General features: G+C 38.9%; 1 non-coding gene across 1 annotated transcript; it reads right to left on the bottom strand.

The window, feature by feature from the left end:
• Positions 1-8239: 8239 nt before the first annotated feature.
• On the bottom strand, positions 8240-8346 carry LOC138743745 (U6 spliceosomal RNA). The gene has a single exon (XR_011345049.1). It is a non-coding gene; the product is annotated as a U6 spliceosomal RNA (small nuclear RNA).
• Positions 8347-21408: the final 13062 nt, after the last annotated feature.

Here is a 21408-nt window from a genome sequence, read left to right as displayed (position 1 = left end):
AAACTGGTATAAGTGCCACAAATCTCATACCACCAGGTTCAGGAACATTTGATAGCCCTTCACCATCAGACTCCTTAATTTCAAACTCAGTCTCATTAAGGACTTGTTTATTATTGAATATTTATTTCTTGTATTGGAGCTTGTATGTATTTCTTTCTTTTGTATATGCATCTTTTCTGGAGTACAGATATTCTCACTACTGATCAGTTGAAGTTATGCCTGCCCCACGGAAAAAAAGAATCTCAGGGTTGTATGTGATGCCATGCATATCCTCTGACAATAAATCTGAATTTTGCTTTCCAATACCCAATGCTGCCACCTTTTGAGATTCCAATCTTCACTCCCACATGCTGGGCAGCAACCTCCAAAAACAAGCTTTGCACATCTCAGCACCATTTTTGTTCTGGGAATGCAGATCATGCAGATGGATGCCAAAAGCAAAGGACTGTCAATGCAAAGCCAATTTAGAAGTAAGCAAGGCTCAGGTCTTGCTCTCTGCTGAGTTTCCTTAAAGTGGCCCCACAACTGCATTAATGTACCTATATAATCATGGCCTAATTTTTGGCCAGAGTTTTTCATTCAAAATCATTATGAAAGTAAATGGACCATATAAATACATGTTGAAGTACAGGTCAGCTGCAATCTACCTGAATAATAAACCAGGCTCAAGGAACTGAATGATTTTCTCCTTCAACTTTGTACCTGGTTCAAAACTCTGGTTATCAAACTCTGTCAGATTTCTGACCGTCCAATTAACAGTACCTGAAAGGAGCTTAAAAAGAACCGAGGAGAGCTAGAAGGGAGCATGAGAAGACACTGGCAAGTAGGATTAAATAAATGTCAAGAATGAGGGTAGGACTGATTAAGGATAAAAGGGGGAAAACTTACCTGGAGGTAGAGGAGGTTTTAAATAAATCCTTTGCTTCAGTGTTTATCAGTGAGATGAACTTTGGTGACCACAGTGAAAAACAGGGTAATGTGCTATAGCACTTTGAGGTTAAGAAAGAAGAAATGATGATATTCAGATAGACAAGTCCCTGGGACTGGATGGGATATACCCCAGGTTATAACAGTGGGAAGAGATTTTTGGAGCATTGGTGATAATCTTTGCATTCTCCCTGGCCACAGGAGAGGTACCAGAAGATTGGATGTTGTGAGTGAGGAAACAGGTTTGGTAGGTCTCAAAAGCAAGGACTCTGAACACACACACACACACACACACACACACACAGTCAGGGAAAAATCACTACGATGCCCCACCACCCCTCGACTCAGTGCAGGCACGGCTCGATGCTACAAGGGACACTAATTAAATGCTCCCAACCATTTTAACAGTGCACATCTTCTCCAGTATCCTTCCACATTTCTAGGCCTGGAGCGAAGCAGGCTGGTCCCAAGCTGGCAAAGAGAGAGAACAAAGACCACGTGACCCCTTTATAGTGCTGGAGGGACAAGCCCACATCATTTACTGGGGACCAATAGCTCAATGGCAGGAGGTTTAATCTAATTAAACAGCCAATGGCCCAAGGCCAAATACAGACAGGCTGGACAGTGCAGTCCAGGTAATTTTCATGTGGCCAACGGCAAGGTGTGCACCAATGGGTGGAGCGGAACCAAACCTTGATTGGCAGCTGGTGTGTCCTCTGACTAGGTGGGGGCAGTGCTGTCACATGACAGCCACAACCCTTCCAAATACATTGGATAATGGCAAATGTAGTCCCCCCATTTAAGAAAGGCAAGAGGGGAGAATCCTGGGAGTTATAGAGCAGTAAGTCTTAAATTAATGGTGGGCAAACCATTGTAGAGGATTCACATGCATTTAGAGAGGCATTGCCTTCTCACAGATTGTCAGCATGGTCTTATGAGAACTAAGCCATGCCTCATGAGCCAAAATGAGTCTTGAAGAGTTTACAAATTAAATTGATGAATGCAGTAGATGTGGATACTGTATGGATTTTAATAAGGCATTTACCAAAGTTCCCATGGTAGGCTCATTCAGAAAGTCAAAAGGCATGGGAACTTGGGTGCTTGGATTTGGAATTGGCTTGTCTGCGAAAAGCAGAGGAGAATAGTAGATTGTAGCAACTGTGTCACTGTGCAAAATTAAAAATGAGAAAATGATCAGATGTAGTCAAGTCGAAGTTCAGTAAAAGGAATTTACTCAGTCACACATAGCTTTTTAAAACCCTGCACATTCCAAATGATGTCATCACATTGAGACATCATGACATCACTTGGAACTTCCCGAGCCAGTTCAATTAAGCCTCCTGTGAGCTGCTACAAGATGGAACATACTCTGCCTGGAGATCAGTGGCTTTTGGGTTTCTGCAGGGATCTGTTCTGGGAACCTTGTTTTGTGATTTTTATAACAGACTTGGATAAAGAAGTGGAGGGGTGGATCATTAAGTTTACAGAAGATAAAAGAAGTTGGAGGTGTTGTGAATAGTGTACAAACAGGATATAGAAACAATTCAGAAATGGGCAGAGAAGTTCAATCTGGATGAGTAAAGTAATACACTTTGGAAAGTCAAACTTGAAAGCAGAGTATATAGTAATTAGCACGATTCTTTACAATGAGGAAGAATAGTGAGGTCTTTAGGATCCAGATCCATAGATCCCTCATGGTTCCGTGCAAGTTGATGGGATGGCTAAGAAGGTATATGGTGTATTGGCCTTCATTAATCAAGAGATTGATTTTCCAGAGACATATAGCTCTCTAAAACTTGTTAAAACACATGGAGTATTTAGTTCAGTTCTTGAAACCTCATTACAGAAAGGATGCTGATGCTTTGGAGGGCATGCAGAGGAGGTTTATCATGATGTTACCTGGATTGGAGAATGTCATTTGAAGCATGGTTGTGGCAGAGCTGGGGATTTTCTCTTTTGAGTGACAAAGGATGAAAGGTGACTTGATAGAGATGTACATGATTATGAGGGGCATAGATAGGATGGGCAAGCAGCAACTTTTCCCTGGGCCAACATCGACAACAGAGGACATCAGTGTAAGTTGAGTGGAAGAAAATTTTGGGGAGAAGTTAGCGTCAAATTTTATCTATTTTTATCCATCATTTCTCCCCACCCCATGAGAGCGCAAGCGAGAGACTGGAATGCATTGCTGGGAGTAAAGGTAGAGGCAGGTACAAAAGGAACGTTCAAAAAACTCAGGCACATGGATGCAAGAAAAATAGAATGTCCTGGCTGTGATGTAGGGAAAATTTAGATTGTTGTGGAGTGGGTCAACACAATATCAAAGGCTGAAAAGTTTGTACACTGCTTTAATATTATATGTTTGTATTTTCTTTTCAGGTTAATTATCAAAGGAAACTGTTGAGTTATAAAGTGGTTTGCATGTTCCATCAATTATTTTTGATGCTACATGGGAAAAAAAAGAATCTGATGAATGTTTGAAAACAAAATTATTATTTTCCATTATTCATACCGATAGAGCTGTATTGGGTCATGCCTTTTTTTTTAACATGGGGATTTGGTGGTAAGCTGCTTTTTAAAACTTTTTAAAAATTTTTCACTACTTTGAGGTCAATAGTGGAGTACATTTTATATTGCACTATCTGATTAATCATTTCCTTGATGCGTGGCAGGGGGCAGGCATCCAGGTTAGTGTAACAGTTGATTGTCTGGCTATAGTCAATAGCCAGTTATTTCTTAGTTTAATTTTTCACAACTACCACCTGGGCTTGCCACTGACTCTTACTGGGTTCAATTACTCCCTCTTTAAGCAATCTCTGGGTCTCACCTTTGATAAACTCACAATCCTCTTTGCTGTAAGAACGGTTCTTAATGGCAATCGGCCAACACTCGGAGGAAAATCAAGGTTGGAGGAATAATTTAAAAATAGTAGGTCTTCCAGAAGATATTGAAGGCTCAGACCCAGTGAAAGTTTTCAATAAGTAGATTCCTGATGTGCTGGGTAGTGAATTTTTTCCAGATGGTCTGGAATTGGACTGGGCACACAGAGCATTGAGGAAGAAGCCTTTTCCAGGTCAACCACCACATGCTGTTTTGATTCGCTGCTTGAGATACCAGGACAGAGAAATGATATTGCGGATTACAGTTCAAAAGGCTCGACAAAATCAGACCCCAATGATAGTTCAGGCCACAGAGTGTTTTTTTTTAAATGGTGATTTGAGTCAAGAAATTATTAAGAGGCATAGAGAATTTAATTCAGCTATAGAAGTACTGTGGAGGAAGGGTTATAAATTTGCTTTTTGCTATCCTGCTGTATTGAAAGTTTTTAATGGAAATTAATGACCAATTTTATTCATTTTATCAGAAATTGTATACTTCTGAGGGAAATCAGGATGATGCTTCTATTGAATCCTTCTTATCTAAGTTAAATTTAGCGGTTTTGGGGGAGGAAGAGGTAAAGGAATTGGAAGCTTTGTTTACAGATTTTGAGATTAAAGAAGCTATACAAGAGACGCCAAATAGAAAGCCACCAGGTGATGACAGATTTTCAGTGGAATTTTATAGTGTTTTATGAAGATTTATCTTCTATATTTAGGGACTTGTTGCAACAAATAACTGAAGATCAGTCACTACCAGACTCTTGTTCAAGTGTGATAATTACAGTGATTCCAAAGATAGATAGAGATCCATTGAATGTAGCTTCATAGTGACCAATTTCTTTATTAGATATGGATTATAAAATAGTGGCTAGTGGCTAAAGTATTGGCAAATAGACTTGCTAAATATTTACCTCAGTAAATACTTAGATCAAACAGGTTTTATTAAGAATAGATGTGCATCTGATAATATTCTTAGATTGATAATGTTGATCAATGCATCGAGACAGCAACCCAACTGGTTGCGATTGATGCAGAAAAAGCAAATAGGGTTGAATGGAATTTTTTATTTAAGGTGTTGGAGAAGTCTAATTTCGGCCCTTTTTTTTTAAACTGGTTGGGTTAAGGCATTGTATAAAAATCCAATTGCTAGGGTGGTGACGAATGGCCAAACTTCTTTGCCATTTAAATTATCGCAATCAAATCGTCAAGGTTGTCCATTGTTGCCAGCATTGTTTGCATTAGTCATTGAACCATTAGCTCAGGCAATTCGACAGAACGACAAAGTTAAAGGGTTAAGAATTGCAGATGATGAATACAAGATTAATTTATTTGCTGATGATGTATTGATTTATTTGACACATCCAGAACATTCTTTGAAATGTTTACAAGAATGTTTAGTTCAATTTGGGGAGTTATCTGGGTTATGAGGTGAATTGGGATAAGAGTGAAATATTGCCAATTTTGGAAGGGGATTATAAAGAGTGTAAAAATATTATAAAATTAAGATGGTCTGATAAAATTAAATATTTAGGGGTAACTGTGAATGCAAATCGTCAGTCTTTATATAAGTTAAATTATGTACCTTAAGTGAAAAAGATTAAAATGGATTTGATTAATAGGTCAAGTAAATTGTATTAAAATGAATATTTTTCCTCATATTCAATACTTATTTCAGTCAATTCCATGTTCACTTTCAAAGGGATTTTTTTTCAGGTGGTGAGGAAATTTTTATGGAAGGGAAAATTAGCTCGAGTAGCTTTATAGAAATTGACATGGAAATATGCACTAGGTACTCCAGTTGCCTCATTTTCAAAATTATTATGAAGCTGCACAGTTGAAGTTTATTAGTAGAATGATGGATATTAATCAGCCTCCTAGTTGGGCCAAGGTGGAGTTAGCCTGTATTTCTGAATTTGATGTTCACCAGTTTATATATAAGTGGAATTTGAATTTATTGCAGGGATATGATATGCCAGTATTAAAACATTTGTTAAAGATATGGATTAAAAGAAATGATGCTATAGGAACAAAGGGTAAATTATCAATCCAAACTCCATTATATCAAAATCAGTTTATTCCTTTTTCAATGTCTAATAGGTATTTAAAGATATGGTATTTTCAGGGTATAAAAATGAGTCAGGATTGTTTTGAAGAAGGACAGTTTCCTTCTTTTAATCAATTGAGGGAGAAATTTGGTATACCAGTAAATTCTTTATTTGTGTATTACCAACTTAGAGCTTTGATAAGGGATAATTATGGTAAAGAGATGAGTTTACCTAAATTAACAAAATTTGAATCTTTGATTTCCTTTATACCAAAGAGAGGTTTTATTTCAGATATGCACCGATAGTTACAGGAAACTATGGAAAAACTGAATTTGGAGAAATCTAGAAATAAATGGGAAAGTGATTTAATTTATGTTATACCTCAAGAGGATTGGGAAGTTACGTGTCATGAAGGGGTAACTAAATTGACTAATGTAAGATATGGTTTGGTTAATTATAATTTTTTGCATCAGTTATACTTGACTCCTGAGAAATTGAAAAAATAAGGATTTAGTCATTTGGATTTTTGTTTTAGATGTGGGTTTAGTACTGGAACTTTTTTTGCATGTAGTTTGGTCTTGTGATAGGGTACAACCATTTTGGGAAAAGTTAGTTTGGTTTTGGAGAAATTATTTAAAATTAAATTACCATTAGATCCAGAGATTTTTTTTGTTGGGTTATATGGTTTCTTTGATTGTCTTGGGGTTGGATAAGTTCTTTGAATAGCATTTGTATGTTTGGCATTATCTGTGGCATGAAAATGTGTAGCAATTACTTGGAAAGACAATGTAGAGATTAATATAGCACATTGGCATAATGAATTGAGATCTTGTATTTATATGGAGAAAATAACATAATTTACATGATAATTATTCTTTTTTTGTTAAAATTTGGTAATCTTATTTAGAATATATGGGTTTGGAAATATCTTAAAATATTGTATATGTTTTATTTTTCTTTTTTGGCTCCCCTTGAGCGGGCTGGCTGAGGGGGGTGGTTTACTATATTGTATGAAAACTTTTTTTTCCTGTTGTTGCTATTGATTTTATGTTGTTTTTAAAAGTTTTTTAATAAGTTAAAAAAAAATTTGGTCCATTGTGCATGTCCCATTAGCTTGACTCTTCTTGTTGGTCTCCAGTGCTTTTCTTTTAAATGCATCTCAATTTATCTTTGGAAGATGTACTTAAATCATGTGCTAGAACAGTTTCAGGCTGTGAATTCCAGACAATATCAAGTTATGCAAGAAACTTTCCCAATTAAGTCCAAGTTCTCTCGTTACCCAGTGTCGTGGTTAGTATCTATTCCCAGCTAACATCACCAGAAGTCAGAGCAGTGGACTTTTTTTCCACAGAAACCGTTTGCACCCAAGGCCAGAACAGACCTGGCCAGTCACCTTTCTATGTACAATAAACTTCAAGGACAGTCACCTGTCTCCGTTGATTTGGAAGCCTGTTGGGAAAGGATAGCTCCATCTCCAAAAAAAGAATGCCTTGAGAGTCTGATCTTTGTTAAAATCTGCTTTTAAACAAGCCTCTCCCACTGAACATTCACAGCTGAGTGGAAAACATCAAGAGACTTAACATTGGCATTTTTCCTTCCAAAAATAAAAGTCTTTTTATGAGAGTTGAGTTTCGCAGAGCTGGTTGCTGTGCCCAGGAGCAAGCTGGAGCTCTGCCAAAGCATGTTTTGATCTGCAAGAAGCATATTAAAGCGCTGCTTCACTCACTACTGTTGCAGATTCAATGGTCAAACAGCACGTACTCATGACATGTTTTAACCACCAAACTAAAAACAAAGCCTAAAATGAAAAATAGTTTCATTTAGCCCAAGCGCGACCAAGAATTGAAATTGAAGTAAAACACAAAAGTCTACTGGGGTAGCTCAGCAGGTGAAACAGGGTACTTTATATAGCAAAAGATACATAACTAATGTTTTGGGCCTACATTTTGTCCACACTTGAAAGGCTCAAGTCAGAAATATTGGTTATGTATCTTTATCTTTGCTATATAAAGTACACTGACCTGCTGCATTTTTACCAGAATTTATATCCACTTTTCAAGGTTAACTGCTGCTTCATGCAAGTAAATACTGTTCAAAAATACATATTGCTCTGTTTTAATGCTATCAAAGCACTTTAAAAACAGTAAGATTCCATGATAAATGATCACATTGACAGAGATAAATAGCCCTGAAATCTAATTTCAGTGGTGTTGATGAATGTTGATCAGGCATAGAAAGGACTTTCACATATTTCTTCAAACATCACCAAGGGACTTTTAACATAGTACACATAAACTGCTGGAGGTCTGACTTTAACATCCTAATCACACAAGATTTCACGACACACATTTGCATTTTGGGGATTTGATTGATTTGTATAAACTTATTTTAAATATGGAACGCTTCACGAATTTGCGTGTCATCCTTGCGCAGGGGCAGTGCTAATCTTCTCTGTATCGTTCCAATTTTAGTATAAGTGCTGCCGAAGCAAGCACGATTTGTATAAACTTATTGAGGCAAGTTCAATTGAACTGGGAAATGCTGGAGAATGATGGAGTTAAATGTAGAAAAGATGTTCAGAAGGATAAGGAGTATGGCGAATCGGTGGCAAATGGAATAGACATTCCTCTGGAATACAAGATTCAGGACTCTGGAATCATATTCTCACCCACATCCATTTTTCACTCAAGGCAGAAGAGTGAAACAAAGAAATCCATGGTCTTAAAAATACAAATTATTAAAAAAATATTTATTTATTATTTATCTGTTTATTTAAACTTACAGCACGTTACCAGGCCCTTCTGGCCCACAAGCCCATGCTGCCCAATTAATTGCAACTCTTTCCCCCTGCCCCATAGGTTTTGAAAAAGGAAAGATTTTGTAAAACAATCTTGTTACATTTTTCACTTCATAATAAATAAATTGTATGAAATAGAAAACTTATTTTTAAAATAAAAGCAAATGCCCAGGAGCAATTTCATGTCCGTTACATGATAATTATCATTTGAAATCCACTCAAGCCTTATGTTGGGATCAGAAGGCTTTCGGCACCCCCTTATGTGGATTATGGACGCTTTTTTAAAAAAAACAAACTTTTTTCCAGCTACCTGCTATTTCACACAACACACTTTGCCAAGCTGTGTCACGGTATGTGCAGTCACACAGTTTGGCAGATATTTACATCAGCTGTAAACTTGCTGATTACCTTTCTCATTGAATATATTCCACACTTGACTGCTGACATCTGTCTCTGCCTTGCACAACATTACTGGTAATGGTGATTGTGGCTGAGGTAAACAACCTGGTATTAATAGGGGAAAAAAAATTATTAATTAATCAGAATACATGATAGAGAATGAAAACAAGCAGCATCTCACACATGCATTCCTATGCTCTGTCAGGTACCTGATGGATGACATTGAGCTGTGGACATTCAAGAACCGGGTGGCATGTTTGGCGTAGCAGTTAGCACAATGCCTCGGGACCGGGACCTGGGTTCGAATCCCGCACTGTGAGGAGTTTGTATGTTCTCCCTGTGTCTGCATGGGTTTTCTCCAGGGGCTCTGGTTTCCTCCCACCCTTCAAAAACGTACTGGGGTGTAGGTTAACAGGGGTCTAAATTGGGTGGCATGGACTCGTAAGGTCGAATTGGCCTGTTACAGTGTTGTATGCCCAAGTTTAAAAATTTTTAAAAATTAGCCAAAACTTGAATATGTTGTCATTCAACAAAAAAGCTAAACTAATTTGGGGGAATTTGTTCATTTTAGATAAATAGTCTGCTTACATTACGTTGGATGTCAGTGTGCTCGATGGGTTGGAGGTTAATTGCCAATAGTTACTACAGTCTTGAGTTAGTTGATTATCTCCCAGTCTTTTTAATTAGCTTTCTCTCCTCATATCATAAACATGCTGTCTTTACCTGGGATAGAATTCATTGCGTGCCTTGCATACCTAGAAGCAATTCTAAACAGTTGGCTAATCAGTGATGCTTAGTATCACAGCCAAACATAATTCTCCCTGAGTATCACCAAGGAGAAGGTCAATGGATAACAAAAACCTCTGCAAAGCTATATCTTCCCTAAATCTGAGCCATTAAGATGCACAGGGACTCAAACCACTGACCTAGCTAATAAGCCTGTTTATGTAGCATTGTAAAAGGTTAAATACATGCAGCCGTCCTCCTCCATTTGTCTCATTCTATTATATTAACATATATTTGCATTGCAATAACTTGATTGGAACAGTTCCATCTCTAGCTGTTCAGGGGAGTTATCTCTACCATTATGTGGGGCAGCCATTTTCAACACGGGCCACATGGTCCTCTGAGAGCCACAACTTGTTTAAGGAGGGCTATGGATTGGAAACCTTAAGGGGGGCCCATAGTATACAGGGAGCATGGAAACTGAAAGGATTAAAGATTTTTTGGGGAAGGGGAGGACTTTGCTGCTAGGCTTTGCTGCATAGTTCTAAGCAACACAAGATTCCCCCACCCCCCTCCCCAATGTTAGAGGCACGTGGAGACTGCCTAGAATGAGCAGAATAAATGCAGAAAATTAACAATATTTTCAGGACATTCATTGTTTTGACATAGTTGCACTTGACTGATTTTGGAGGACGTTTGAAAGCTTAATTTTCAATCGTCATAAAAACTGTAAACAGAGGGTAACAATGGAAGCTTATTTGTCAGACTGCAGTCCTGGAACTAGTGGTCTGTCTCAGGATTCGGTACTGGGCTCAGTGCTGTTTGTTATCTTTATAATTTAGATGAAAATGATTAACAAGTTTGTGCATGACACCAAAGTGTCTGATATTGTAGACAGTTGCAAAATATTGCAGCAGGACCTCAAAAGTAGTCAATGGCGGAGAGGTAGTCTGCTGAAGCAGCAATGTCAAGCAACAAGGCATCTTTCTCTGGGTCACCATTGTGAAGGTTTGTAGTCACAAGTTACAATGCAAGAACAGCTGATGGGGCAGATGAAATAGGTAAGTTCATAACTGATTGCTTGAATTGGAGAATACAACTCGAGGTTTGGAAGAAACATGATCATAAATAAACAACAAGGATGAATCAAATCGCCAGAGGTTGTGCCTCATTAATTTCTAAGTTTGAATAATCTGGCGAGGTAGCAAAAGCAGACTCCAGCAATCATATATAAATAAGTGTAGAACAATTCTTCAGAGGCTCTGCTACAGCTTCATCATGTTTGTGTCAGAATCCCTGTTTGCGGGCTGTCACTGACACTTTTTTCTCACTCCCTGCTCACATACAGATATTTTACACATGTACAGTTGAGAGGTTGCAGTGAAGAGATGAAATGCTAATTGTTAAGAAAATGAGCAATTATTATAGCATCAAAGCTTCTAAAATCTATAAGAAAGCGATGGCACAAGGTAGGATAATTTGCAGAGAGAAATATTCCTACCATTTATTTCAAAATTAGGGAGGAAATTAGGACCAGAGAACATGAAATAAATTGTTGTAAACCAAGTTAAAGTGTCACATCAAGAGAAGGAGGAGGAGTTTGCCAGGGAAATGAGAAACCAAGAGAGTTAGGATCTGAAGGCATAAACCTTAGGGTTAGGGAAACTCACAGGATAGTGTTACCCTCATCAGCAATAATAGTACTCCAACACCAAAAGATTGTAGGTCCAAGCACTATTCCATGGACCAGAGCACTAAATTCACTGTGATGTTGAGGGGGTCAATGGACTGTTTACTCTCTCAGATGGTTTCAAGAATCACATTCATCTAGTCAAAGATGAAGGGAGTTGTCTTTGTGTGATCTGGCCAATATTTAAACATTATTGAAAAGCATGTTTTTTTTTCCCCATAATTGTATTACTCACTGTACAAGTTGGCCTTTAAAATGCACAAATACTACAGTGAGTTCAATCCAGGATTAAATCATTGCTTATAAAGCACATTGCTGTACAGTGAAATTTCTTTACTCCTTTAATCTACTTCGTTTGAATGTATTGACAAAGCCGACCTTTTACACAATACAATCACACCTCTTCATTCCAGCCTTGTATTGAGAACAAATGATGAAGTTACTGTTCCCCATAGGTTTTGCTGAAGCTGTATTCCTAAGGGATAATAGTTAAATGCTCAGGTTGTTGAGACATGTAATGCATTTTGCTTTTCTCAAATGTATGGTGCTCCTATTGTCAATTTAGTCAAAGCAATCAAATATTTGAGAATTGTGAGTCTGCCTCAAATATTCACTACTTTTTTTTTTAAAGTATGTCTCACAACTTTAACAAGAAATCATATTGAAAAATGCAAGGGAAGACTTAAAGGGATGTAAAAAAAAATGGTTGGATGCAAATCCTGCCAAACAAGTTCACACATATCACTTGGAAAAAAATTTGATGCACAAAGCAAGAACAGAATATTTTTCAAAATGCTGACAGATTGGGAAATATTGATGTTTCCAAGGATTTGAGTGTCCTTATTCACAAGTTATTGCATTTAAAATGCAGGTGTAGCTGGCAATTGGGAAGGGAAAGGGTAGGCTGGCTTTTATTGTGAGAAGATTTGAATGCAAGGGTGAAAATATCTCACTGAAATTACAGTATATAGGGCCTTGGTGAGACCACATTGAAGACTTCAGGGTTGAACTTAACTAAAACAAAGGATATACTTGCCATGCGGAAGTGTCATGAAGAACAATAATGAAGATTGGTTCCTGAGATGGTGGGTATACAAGAGATTGAGTGGATTATAGTTTAGAAGAATGAAAAGTCATCATTATAAAACTGGTAACATTCTTAAAGGGCACAAAAGATTGGGTACAAGGAGATGCATCCACTGATTGAGCAATCCAGAACCAGGTGTCACAGTTTCAGAATATGGAGTAGATCATGGAGATTTGTGATGAGGAGAATTTCTTCACTCAGAAATCATTGGGATTCTCTACCTGGAGGTGAGTTGTCCAAACACAGTCACCGAATGATTTAAAATAGACAACAATAAATTTCTAAATATGGAGTGAATAAAGGGATATGGGACAGATAAGTAAACTGAAGCTCAAGTTGAAGATCAACCATGACTTTATACCCTACTTTAAATGTCCCTCCACAGTGTTAGAGCAATGTGAGCCCATGTACTGCAGTTTGAATATGTGGGCCAGATGAGAGGGCAGAACAGTGGTTGGGAAAGGCGGTGAGGAGGTTGATGGGGTACAGTGGCAGACATGCGTTTGGAACCATGGGCCACAAATCAGAGCTGGGTATGTACCAGAACTGGTCAGTGCTCATGAAAGGTTCATCTGAGCATTAACTCAGTTTTACTCTCCACAGATCTGTCTGGCCTCTTGAGTATTTCCAGGAGTTTCTGATCTGTAATTCTCCACTTTCTCATTCACTCCTTTCTTAAAATAAAGGAAAAGGAAGTAAATGTCTCAACCCATGAACATTGAAACATTATAATTTAAATAGATGAAATGTCACAAGAGGCAGGGAGAAGGTAAAGGACTGCAACTTCACTCCAAATCTTTATAATTCTGTCCACAAGAAAGGAATATCACCAGGATATAGTTCAGTGGTTCTCAACCTTTTTCCACTTCAAGTAATCCCTAAACCACAGGTGCTCTGTGATCAGTAAGGGATTGCTTAAGATGAGTGGGAAGGGAAGGTTGAGAACCACTGCTCTAGATCCAATTGTTTCTGAAATATTTTGCTGCTTGAGAAAAATTGTCATTGGCCCATTTCCTTTGGAGTTGTAAAACCGTGCACATAACAAGTCAATTAGGTATGATTAAAACAATGGTTTTCAAATTTTCTTTCCACTGAAATACCACCTTAAGCAATCCCTTACTAATCACAGAGCACCTATGACTTAGGGAACATTAAAGTGGTATGTGAGTGGAAAGGTAAAGGTTGAGAACCACTGATATAGTCAAACCTTCCCTCCCACCCCATTGTAATTGGTGGTTGCAATGTTTCGTGCAATCATTATTGAACAATAAGATAATTCTTTGGGGCACCCTGTCTGTACCCCTCCCCGGATCTTGAAAAGCTAGATAATTTAAGGCCCGGAAGGTGGACATTGCATACCTGACAACCTCCCATTTTTTTCTCCTTTTAGTCTAGTCTTGAAATATCTTATTTTCTTGCTCTCTATCCTTTTTCTCACTTTTTCCTCAGGGGGAAGGGAGTATGGTTAATTCTAGTGACACAAACGATAGTTTTTTTTTGGTAACTTATTTTTCTGTTTGCACTGTTTGACTTGAAAATTTGTAAATAAAAAAAACAAAAAAAAGTAATAAAATAATTGCTTTATTGGATAAACTATAATTAGTTTTTGCACTTAAGAGGCATGAGATCAAATTCAAATTCAGACTGAAATTTCTTCAGCTCTGAGCGATACAGACCATCATTTTAATGTAATGATTATGTGGGAAGTTAAAAATGAAGACACAGTTTGGCAAAGAAAATTTAATCCAGAGTACCGGTCGGTACACCTGCCTGCCTTTGTATAGAAATACCAAGCCTGATCCAGCTGTTTAAATATTCTGGTCAGACTCAAATTATTCTCTCATCTACTTCCCACCATGAGCTGCATTCTGCTTGCTGCCAGTTTCACTTTAAATAGCGGGTGCCAGATTGTGCAAAACTCTTGGGCAAAAAGGTTCTGAAACTTTGACAAAGCCAAAATAAATACACTGTTATACAAGTTCATACCCTAACACAAAGTTGAAATGTGGAGCTGTGACATGTGCGTACTTGGCCACTTGTTGGGTTCCCAGACTTACCATCGAGTCCAGAGATATTGACCAGAGCCAAGAGGCATCAGATGCAGTTCACACCCAATTCCTCAGCTTTGTGCTGGCTTTGTCTGGAGCATTCACCATGTGCATATTCATTTCAACAGCGACTCTGATCTTCATTAAAAAGATAACAAATTTTGAAATAAAGAATGAAAGCTTATTTTATAACATTTTGAATTTCATAATATAAAAATTAAATAACTAAATTATTGGAAATTTCCAAATTGTCTTATTATTTGTGAAGCTTGGAAATAATGATCAAGGAACAACTCACTTGGCCACATGGAGTCCAGATTTCAGAAGACCTGTCCTGGAGCCAGCACATCAAGTCAACCATGAGGAAGGCACACCGACACCTCTACTTTCTGAGAAGATTTGACAGGTGGACTATGGAAAGTATACTGACTAGTTGCATCACAGTCTTGCTTAGGAATTCAGCGGTCCAGGAAAGCAAACGGCAACAAACATGAGCAGGTCCATCACAGGCTCCAACCTCCCATCCATTGAATGCATCTCTATGAGGCAATACCTCAAGGCAGCAGTCAACATCACAAAGGATCCCAATGACCTAGTCATACCACTACCTTCAGGAAGAAGCTACAGAAGCCTGAAAAACAGCATCCCTAGGTTCAAGAACAGTTTCTTTCCAACAGCTATCAGGTTCCCTTGTTACATTAATCATGAAGTGCTCCGACACCACAAGAACAGTCTGCACTATAGAAATGATTCTTTTTTGCACTAGGCAAAATTTAATTTTTTTGATATTTACTGCCTCTTTTTGATTCAATTACATATACTACTGCAGTTGCTTTTTAAAGTTGTTTTTTCAACAAGCATTTTAATGCTGATGTACTATGTATAATGTCCATGAGAATGACAATAAACTCATCATCATGGCTCTCTGACTGGGAGAAGTTATGAAGCCCAATGCCAGCAGGTAGGTCCAGCTCTGGCACTAATTTATGCAATAACCTGTGATGATCAATGTAATCTGGGCCTTGGACTGGTCCAGATCTGCTAGAAGAAATGCCTGTAACTTGGTACATTCCTAACATAGTCCACATTACAATCTTTGACTCCAGAACATTTATGCTCTGTTACTGCACTCTTTACAGAGTCCAGCAAGATAGAATCATCTTCCTCAGATTTCAAGCACTCCATCAGTGGAGAAAAATCAGCAGGTAAAAAAAACCAGTTGGTGGGAGGAAGTGAAAGAAGATGTTTAATTTGACACTAATTTTAATTTTTCTTGAGGTGAATATCTGTTTGGTTTTTAAATGTTATTTTAATTTTAAATACCATAAGACATAGGAGGAGAAATCGGCTGTACAGCCCATTGAGTCTGCCCTGAATATATTATGAGCTGATCATTTCCCTCCCCCCCCCCCATTCAGCCCCTCTCCCCACAGCCTTGGATGCCCCATCTAATCATAATGCATGCATCTTCCTCTTCGAAACATCCAATAACTTGGCCTCTACAACCACCTGCAGCAACACATTCCACAGATTTTCCACCTTCCGGCTGAAGAAGTTTTTCCGCATCTCTGTTCGAAGTGGACACCCTTCGATTCCGAAGTAGTGCCTTCTCGTCCAAGACTTTCCCACCATGGAAACAGACTTTCTACATGTACTCTTGCCATGCATTTCAACATTCAAAATGTTTCAATGAGATTCCCTCTCATTCTCCTAAATTCCAATGAATAGAGGGCAAGAGCTGTGAAACGCTCCTCACATGATAACCCATTCATTCTCGGAATCAACCTTGTGAACTTTCTCTGAACCAACTCCAATTTTAGCATATCCTTTCTTAAAACGAGGAGCAAAAACTGCTCACAATACTCCAAGTGGCAGCTCATTAGTGTTGTATAAACCCTCAACATCATATCCCTTCTCTTGTATTCTGTTCTTGAAATAATTGCCAGCATTGCACTTGCCTTCTTCATCACTGACTCAACAAGCACAACTCCCTTCAGCTGATCCTGCACAATGTCTCCTAGGTCCCCTGCATCTGGGTATTTTCAATTTTTCTGTTTAGAAAAAGAGTCTGACCATGAATTTTTTCTACCAAAGTGCATGACCGTACACTTTCTGACACTATGTTTCACTTCTCTGTCCATTCTCCTAACCTATCTCAGTCCTTCTGCAGCCTCCCTAGTTCCTCAACGTTAGCTGCTCCTCCACCTACTTTTGTATCACCAGAAAGCCATTCATTCCATAATCTAAATCATTAATATTCAACATAAAAAGAAGCAGCCCCATCACCGATCCCCGTTGAACACCACTAGCAACTGACAACCAACTGGAAGATGATCCCTGTATTCAGACCGCTTCCTGCCAATCAGCCAATGCTTGACCTATACCAGTATGCTTCCTGTGTTACTGTGGGCACTTGTGATAGCCATGTTCCTGCCAAGGCACAAAAAGTACAACCGAGCCACAGTACAACACACACAGAATTTATTCGAGTCACACTGATGGGAATAAGCAGTATTTAGTGGTGGGTAGACAAGGTCACCTCACTAATACTGACGGATCTCATTCAAAGAACTTAGTCAGAAAATACAATATTAAAGGTATTTTCTTGCATACAAATTTGATAATATTTCTTTGAACTCCTTGTTACAAGGTTATGCTTTACATCTTGCATATCTCCTTTCTAAAGACAGGGAAATGGTTTGACGTCAATCATTTATGCTCATGTACAAGTCATGTTAAAGAGTCAGCCTTCTTGTATACAGAAATTAACAGACGTCTGGAAGGGTTGCTCCCTGTTCACATTGACATCTGTCCCCTGCCTGCCTGATTTCTAGTCTTTAATTAACACATGCAAATTTCACATTCTTTTCTTTGGCTTGGCTTCGCGGACGAAGATTTATGGAGGGGGTAAAAAGTCCACGTCAGCTGCAGGCTCGTTTGTGGCTGACAAGTCCGATGCGGGACAGGCAGACACGATTGCAGCGGTTGCAGGGGAAAATTGGTTGGTTGGGGTTGGGTGTTGGGTTTTTCCTCCTTTGCCTTTTGTCAGTGAGGTGGGCTCTGCGGTCTTCTTCAAAGGAGGTTGCTGCCCGCCAAACTGTGAGGCGCCAAGATGCACGGTTTGAGGCGTTATCAGCCCACTGGCGGTGGTCAATGTGGCAGGCACCAAGAGATTTCTTTAGGCAGTCCTTGTACTTTCACATTCTTCTTTTCTTCTTTTGCTTGGCTTCGCGGACGAAGATTTATGGAGGGGGTAAAAAGTCCACGTCAGCTGCAGGCTCGTTTGTGGCTGACAAGTCCGATGCGGGACAGGCAGACACGATTGCAGTGGTTGCAAGGGAAAATTTGTTGGTTTGGGTTGGGTGTTGGGTTTTTCCTCCTTTGCCTTTTGTCAGTGAGGTGGGCTCTGTGGTCTTCTTCAAAGGAGGTTGCAGCCTGCCAAACTGTGAGGCGCCAAGATGCACGGTTTGAGGCGTTATCAGCCCACTGGCGGTGGTCAATGTGGCAGGCACCAAGAGATTTCTTTAGGCAGTCCTTGTACCTTTTCTTTGGTGCACCTCTGTCACGGTAGCCAGTGGAGAGCTCGCCATATAACACGATCTTGGGAAGGCGATGGTCCTCCATTCTGGAGACGTGACCCATCCAGCGCAGCTGGATCTTCAGCAGCGTGGACTCGATGCTGTCGACCTCTGCCATCTCGAGTACTTCGACGTTAGGGGTGTAAGCGCTCCAATGGATGTTGAGGATGGAGCGGAGACAACGCTGGTGGAAGCGTTCTAGGAGCCGTAGGTGGTGCCGGTAGAGGACCCATGATTCGGAGCCGAACAGGAGTGTGGGTATGACAACGGCTCTGTATACGCTTATCTTTGTGAGGTTTTTCAGTTGGTTGTTTTTCCAGACTCTTTTGTGTAGTCTTCCAAAGGCGCTATTTGCCTTGGCGAGTCTGTTGTCTATCTCATTGTCGATCCTTGCATCTGATGAAATGGTGCAGCCGAGATAGGTAAACTGGTTGACCGTTTTGAGTTTTGTGTGCCCGATGGAGATGTGGGGGGGCTGGTAGTCATGGTGGGGAGCTGGCTGATGGAGGACCTCAGTTTTCTTCAGCTGACTTCCAGGCCAAACATTTTGGCAGTTTCCGCAAAGCAGGACGTAAAGCGCTGAAGAGCTGGCTCTGAATGGGCAACTAAAGTGGCATCATCTGCAAAGAGTAGTTCACGGACAAGTTTCTCTTGTGTCTTGGTGTGAGCTTGCAGGCGCCTCAGATTGAAGAGACTGCCATCCGTGCGGTACCGGATGTAAACAGCGTCTTCATTGTTGGGGTCTTTCATGGCTTGGTTCAGCATCATGCTGAAGAAGATTGAAGAAGATTACTCTTAAGTTAACAACGGTCGGTAAAACTTCTAAGCAGAAACAATATTAAACAAAGACTGGGCGGGCGCCATAAGTGTTACTACAGCCTTTGAGAATTCACATTGGGTTTGACAGGTAGTCGACTGTACTTGGGCAGGAAGCTGATTTATGAATGGGAGCCTGCTTGACAAGTAGCTGTGTTACAGAACATTATGTATTCTATTGCTCTGAGATGATTTGGGCAGAAGTAATAATTGATTCTAATTTCCTGTCTGGAAGGTTTGCCATCCTAAAACTTGCATCTTTCCCAGCCTGACTTTATTTGTGTTACTGAATAAACTATGCTGGTTTTCTTATAATCGATATTTGTAGCTATCCTTTAAACTCAAACTTCGACATTCTTATCTTAGGTATCCTCAGGTGTGGTATCTTGTCAAAGGCCTTCTGAAAATCCAAATACCTCACCTCCATTGAGCCTGCTGGTCACTTCTTCAAAGAAGTGCAATAGGTTTACTGAGTCAAATTTTTAATTAAGGAAACCACACTGGGTTTGATCCATCTAGTCATGCGTATCCAGTACTCTAAGCTCATCCTTGCAATCAACCACTAATGTCAGCCTAACCAGTGCCCTATTTCCTTTCTGCTGCTTCCCTTCCCTTCTTGAATAGTGGGGTGATATTTGCAATTTTCCAGCCCTCTGGGACCAGGCCAGAATCTATCAATGCCCCATAATCTCTACCGATACTTCTTTCAGAATCCGAGGGTGCAATCCATCTAGTTCAGGAGACTTATTCACCCTTAGACCATTCAGCTTCTTGTGCATCTTCTCCCTTGTAAGAGTAACTGCACTCACTTGCCTTCCCTGATAACCAACAATATCCGGCACAATAGCTCATGTCTTCCACAGTGAAAATTGATGCAAAGTACTCATTTAGTTCCTCTGCCATCTCCTGGTCTCCCACTATTATTTCTCCAGCTTCATTTTCTCATGATCTTGTATCTAATCTCAACTCTCTTTTACTCTTTATTTACTTGAAGAAGCTTTTCATGTCCTCTTTGATATTATTTGCTCACATACTTCCATACTTCATCTTTTCCCTCCTGAGTTTTTTTTTAGTTACATTCTGCAAGTTATCTTCTCAGTTTTTGTTTCCTCGCATGCCCTCTCTTTTGCTTTTGCATTGACTAACTCCCCTTGTCAGCCACAGTGGTGATATTTACCATTCAAATATTTCCTCTATTTTAATATATATTTACCCTGTATCTTCCTAATTTCTTCCAGAAATTCCATGCTTTGCCATCTTCCCTATAAATTCTCTCTTTTGAACCAGTCCCAACCTGGTTTTCCAAAACTACTTGTGTGTTAAAATTCCCCAAGACTACCATAATAGTTCCCTTCTGACACACCTTTTCTATTTGCTGTTGTAATTTGTTGTCCACAACCCAGATATTGTTTAGATGTCTGTATATAACTGCCAACAGTGCCTTTAATCCTTGCTGTTTCTTAATGACCCACAATAATTCTAAACCTTAAGCCCAAAACAACAATACTACCTCCAATACTACAATTACAGCATCTGCAGACTTTCATGTTTCACAGTACGGATGTTTAGAAACTAAATCATATGATACTATTTTTGCACACAGAATCTCAAAATTTCAATGAAAAGTAAATTACAATTGAAAAAATTATGAAAGACTTCAGGCAAGGTACACAATATCCACTATTTTTGTTCTAGGTCTTCAGTGCGCTGGGCAGATTAATAAGTGCAAGATCTAGGACCACAGTAGCAACATACACATTACATACCCTTTATAAAAATTTTTTTTCATTTTTTCTATAAATATTCATAATTTTTAAACTATTATATATTAAATGTTTACAAACAAAAAAAAATCCAAAAAATTTACTACCAAAAAATTTTTTTGGTAGTACTGTAATAATAGCTGTTGAGAAGGATTCTGGAAGAGTCTTGGTTTCAATTACCTGGTCCAATACCTCCATAAATTAAAGACCTCTTGACGCCTCTTATTGTTTATAAAAATCGGGTGGGAAACTATCCTCTCCTACTGACCTATTTGCCTATAATGTATTCAGGGCATTTTCAATCTCTTCTCTAGTGATGGGGACATCTAACTCCTTATAATCTCTATCTTCCAGTTTTGGCAGCTCAATCACCAAGACAAATTCATCTATTTTAATAGAATCCCCTATCAAAACTGATTTGTATAATATTGTTCAAAAGTATCATTGATTTGTCAGGTTCTGTTTGAATTGCATTTATAATCCTTGATGTCTCTTCTGCCTTTAGTTGCCATGACAAAACTATCAGCCAATTCATAATTCTTCTACTTTAACTTTAAAATAGTTTTTCTATTCTGTTTGTAATGTGCTGTATTTCAATAAATAAAAAAAATTACCAAAGTTTTATATTTTTCTTTCAAACCCATTCTCGGATA

The sequence above is a fragment of the Narcine bancroftii genome, chromosome 9, assembly GCF_036971445.1.
Source record: "Narcine bancroftii isolate sNarBan1 chromosome 9, sNarBan1.hap1, whole genome shotgun sequence".
In the NCBI taxonomy this organism is placed as follows: Eukaryota; Metazoa; Chordata; class Chondrichthyes; order Torpediniformes; family Narcinidae; genus Narcine; species Narcine bancroftii.
The sequence above is the reverse complement of the archived record's forward strand: the minus strand, read 5'-3'. Positions and strand labels throughout refer to the sequence as shown.